We start from the raw sequence: 5,437 nt of genomic DNA on the forward strand, positions 1-5,437 counted from the left end.
GCCATGCCAAAGCCATAATGACCAAAAAATTCACAAGGCATAATCCACTTGGATCCCTTGAGGGTTGGCACATGTCTACCGACAGTATAGCACCGTTCATAGAATGTGAAGAAACTGTTGGAGAGTTTCCCTAAGGAAGTTGTATATGGAAAAAATGATATTATCATTGTTTATATCAACACTTAAAGAAGAGTTTTGTCAACAAAATAAATGGGGCAATAACACTCTATTGTTCTCTTAATTAGGCTTATATTGGAGAACCTAGAGGCAATGTTACACATGCTTGGAACCTGTTATTACATTTGGGAGTGTCAAAGGCTTACGTTTATTGTTGCTTGTCCCATCTTTTGAAAATATAGCTAGTATAGATCCAATGCTCTGGTGAGTTGCCACTAGCATAGTCCCATGTGGCTCTTTATGGAGAGAAGATGAAATGTACAATGTCATCCATCTATGCCTTAATCTCACAATATGGAGAATTTCGTAGCTTGTATTCATTTGTAGTACAAGTACAATCTATCTGGGAACTCTCACATATTTTGAAGGCATTCTAGAGTCTCGTTCTCATCATCAGGATCCTGACTTGCAACTAATAGAATACAATGTTACAACTTGTTTGCATTATGCATTTAAAAAACATGGTTGCAAACATTATATATATATATATATATATATATATATATATATATATATATATATTTATTGCAAATAGTATAACGATGGAACATTGTTTGTCTTTTTTGCAAACCTCTCCACTGTAATCTGAATATTAAGTGTTTGAATCCTAACAAAAATACAATATATGACTTTCAATCATATCAAGTGATCAATTGCAAGTGCAAACTACTACAATATCTCTTTCCATTAGTTATTTTGCATTGGATGTTTCTTATTGACTGAAACTGTGTGCTGATTTTACTTTTATTTTGCAGTGAAAAACACAACTTGAAGACTGAAACTATAAAGCAACAATATCAATTGGTAAGTGGGTTTAAATTTTGAAACATATTGGTTTCAGGATCTTTGAGGTCGATCCTCATGTCTTCGTTCAATCCAAAATGAAGAGCATAACATGGGAAATAAGTAAAATGGCATCTCATATCTTCGTTCAATCCAAAATGAAGAGCATAGCATGGGACAAAAGTAAAATGGAATTTAGAAAGATTATTATTTCTCCTTGACTAGAAGCAGGGGTCAGGGTTAAAATATTTCTCATGTACAATACTCTTACATGTTGTGGGAGGTAAGTATTTATACAATATTTTCCCTGGGGCCATACCAACCATACTTGGGAGTGCTTGCCACTCATAGTCTCGCAACTATGATCTCCTGCCCATAGATAATTAGCCTGAGTACTTTCCAGTCATAATATGGCAATTATCATCTTGACTATCCATAAATATTTTGCCTTCACTTCTAATAGTAAAGGCTCTTTTCTTCCACATGCACCACATTGTAATGTGGAAGTGCCTTTACTTTATTCCAAATTTCATTGTCCACTTGGAACATATTTGTATTTTGCGCCATTTTATACTAGTATAATGATAAGCTGGCTTTTTGCAGGTAAAATTCAGGACATCATACCATAATAAATATTGGGTCGAATCCCATGTGATGCAGCATGGTGACATCCATATTAGAAAAAAGCATTTATTTCTATACATTGGATCTCACCCAACGAATGCCAATGCTACTTTCACCTATGATAATGGGTTTCCAAAATTCCCTGATGAGAAGGACGTGAAAGTTGTAAATCAACGAGATGCATATCTTCTCTATCTATGGAAAAGGGTAGTATATTGATGATAATCCCCCCATAAAAGTGGTATTCATCCACCTAACTACATTTTTTATTCACTTATTTATAAATTCCCCCCTTGAATATTAGGAAAGGAAAGGGATTACATGAACTATCTTGCGGTATTAGTATAGAATTACATGAACTATCTTCTGCTGTTAGTATATGTTGTTCTTTTCAGTCTCGTGTATTTTTGGACTTTGAGGAAAAAGCCAATATCTAGTGGTTCTTATGCTTTATTTTGCAGTATAAAAGATTTAAGGAGGGCTCCATTGAGAAGTTGGAATCATAGAGACATATGGTGTACTTGATGACATATCATATGCATGTTGAAAAAAGCATGAATCTCGTTGGCAAGCTTTTGTTTGGATCTGCAAGGGGTACTAATATGTTGAACACTGTACGGCCACCAAGTCAACCTTTAGTTCATTATTGGGACTATCTCAAAACAATGGTGATTTTCTAATCCTCTGATCCTACTTTACCTTTTTTTTGGTGAAATGTGTAGACATTATTGTTTCATAGTTGGGTAGATATAAACCCAACTCTGTAGCTATGAAACCCAAGTGTTCATCTGCATTAACTTCACACAAATTCCCATTTTGTTAACCTTGCATTTCTCCGATGATGATCATGTTGTAATCCTCTTATTCTACTATCATTATGCCTTAATGGTTAGCCATCTTGAAAAATTACACTAATTAAAGCACATCATTCTCTTTATAAGATCTGACTCTCAAAGTTCTAAACATAAGAATATTTGTATTGCTACAGGTGCGCACATTTGAAAAACATTGTGGATCTTTGTCGCAGTATGGCATGAAATACACATGTTCTTTTCCAAATATGTGCAATGAAGGAGTCACCAAGAATACCATGACTGTGGTATCTGTAGAGGCATGTAATCAAATTCCATCCAGGTTTAGGGCTTCACTTCATAGAGGTTTCAGTGCTTGATGATTCAGTTCCTTATAGTCACAAAGAACTGGGTGACTACCATGGCCTCTTTCAATTTCAAGAACAATGCAAGTTTTTCAACGAGCTATATAAGCATAAACACATATTTTTTCTCAATGTTTTTTCCAACATTCACCCTATTATGTTAGTGAACAATGCTAGAACATATAATAATCCATATATAAAAACAAGGGATTGACATTTGTGGCTTGCAAAAATTCCAATCATAACATTTGTGGCTTGCAAAATTCCAATCATAATTTTATTAATCTATTTAGATTAGAGTAATAAGGCTTTAACAAAGTCTGTTTGCAAAACTCCTGTGGGATATTTTTCATTATACTTATGTAACTCAATCTACTTAGATTAAAATATCAACACTGAAAAGTTCAACAACGATATACATAGGCTATTAAAAAAGTCTACATAATCTATTTAGATTAGAGTAATAAGCTTTAACAAAGTCTCTTTGCAAAATTCCATAACAATGTATACTGGGGAGAGTTTTCATTATATTTATGTAACTCAATCTACTTAGATTGAAGTATCAAGGAAATAGTTGCAGACTTGACAATCAAAACTTGATAATGTGTGGAAATAGGCATGTAATCAATAACTAAAATTGTCCAAAATTTCAAATTTATGGTTGCTTACAGTGATTTAAATTCTTGTCGGTGTTGAAATATGGAAACAAGAATATTCCAATTTAATTTGTCCTTGAATTAAATTGTGAATTAAAATCAAATTTAGTCTTAACAGCTACTTGGAAATAATTAATTTATTTATTTTAAATTGATTAGTTGGAGAAATTCAAGTTAGAAGTCTTTCTGAAGTCATGCAAGAGTTGTCCCTTACATTAAGGAGATAAGATTGAGTTATATTTGAGTTGTAATTAGTTAACTCAATTTACTGAGTTAAGTCCAGTTAAATTAGTTCCAAATTGTTTGAGGAACTAATAGAGAGTTGACAGTCAGTTGATACATGCATGCACTCAACTAGTGCTACTCCAATTAACTAAAGATTCGCTCATCAGAAACTCATGCATGTCTATTCTGAGAAAGACACAGTTGAGTTAAATGTCAAGGACAGTGTACTGTCAATTGCATGCGTTTTCTCATGGAGAAAACTCATGTATGTAGTCAAGGATAAATCCTTGAAGATTGCGCAGTTTTGGAGCAGGATCATCCACTTGTTAGGATATCATCCACTTAGTAACAGGAGAATCATCCACAAGGAACATCGCAAGGAAATAGGAGCTTGGAGGGCAGAGAGGAATGCTAGAGAGAAGCCAAGATTTCCTGTGAGCATCTGTGAGGATTGTACTGAGAGTTGGCTATCTGTGAGAGCTAAGGCTTTGTATAATTCCTATGTATTTCCACCACGTATGATAATACAATAGTGTGGGGTTTTTAGCTAAGGCTTTCCCGAAAGTATTTTCATGTGTATTGTGAGATTGATTCTTCTTCTTCTAGTTATATTGTTCAGCTCGATCTTTAAGCTTCCAAAAATTGATAGTAGAAGTAGGTTACAGTATTCTGCTTTGATTTATATTGCATTATTAAGTTAACCTACCAGCAGATTTTCTACATGGTATCGGAGTTGGATTTGTATAAGATTTTCTACATGGTATCAGAGCTAGACTTGTAGAAATTTTCTACATGGTATCATAGTTGTGAATAGTATACTGAGAAGAGAATTCAAAGTTTTAAGTTCAGGGTTGCAGGTGCAAATCAAATTCATATCATACTTCAAGGTTGGAAAATGGCATTCTATGGCTTGAGACTTGAGTATGCCTTGGAAGGTAGCTCGAATTACATAGCATGGAAAGATAGAATGGAGGTTGTATTAGAATACAATGGCTTGAAGGATTTCATTGGTCAGGAAATCCCAAAGACAACTTCAACTAATGGACAAGAGTTGTCTGAGTGGAAGAAGTGTGTGGCGAAGGTGAGACAGATCATCCTTGAGGGAGTTCGAGACCTATTGTCTTGAGTCTCCATGGGAGGGATACTCCATTTTCAATTTGAAAGACATTGAAGGACCTCTACCAGAACAATATTAACCAAAGGAAATTGGCGCTCAAGGATAAGCTTTGAAGAATCAATATGGAGAAGGGAAATACTATTTCCACATCTCTGAAAAAGCTCACCACCTGCAAAGATGAGCTTGGTAGTGTGGGAATAACTAATGTTGATGATGATATGGTGAGCCTCGCTCTCCTTAGCCTTCTAAAGAGTTGGAACAGCTACCAGGACTCTGTGAATGGAAGGGAGAAACTACCGGATTGGGAATGACTGTGGTTGGATCTTATGTAGGAGGAGATCAGGAGGAGCACATGAGATGGTTCTTCATCCAAGGATGATGATGAAGAAAATCTGGCCTTAGGAAATTATATATTAGAGAGCAATGGAACACATAAAATATTGTAGAAATATAAACACAGAAAGCTCATAAAACTAGAGAGACATGGATATACGTGGTTCACCCAGTTTGGGCTACGTCCACACCGAAAAACCAGTCCTTCCTTTCTATTATCTAGCAAAATGAAGAGACACAACCTATAGCAGATCCACTATAATATCCTCTGTTTTCTCTCACAGTCTCACCTCTCTGTTTCCCGCTCGGAGAATACACATCTATTACACAGCCTCATTCCACATGACCGGTGATAAACGTTTATTC

The 5,437-nt window shown here is 35.1% G+C and overlaps 1 pseudogene; it reads left to right on the forward strand.

The window, feature by feature from the left end:
• The first annotated feature begins 719 nt into the window (after nt 1–719).
• LOC149182212 (vacuolar-processing enzyme-like) lies at nt 720–2,755 on the forward strand (annotated as a pseudogene).
• The last annotated feature ends 2,682 nt before the right edge of the window (nt 2,756–5,437 follow it).

This window comes from Pinus tabuliformis, chromosome 3_2 (assembly GCF_031772625.1).
Source record: "Pinus tabuliformis cultivar Carrire ecotype Pingquan chromosome 3_2, CPIR1, whole genome shotgun sequence".
NCBI lineage: Eukaryota > Viridiplantae > Streptophyta > Pinopsida > Pinales > Pinaceae > Pinus > Pinus tabuliformis.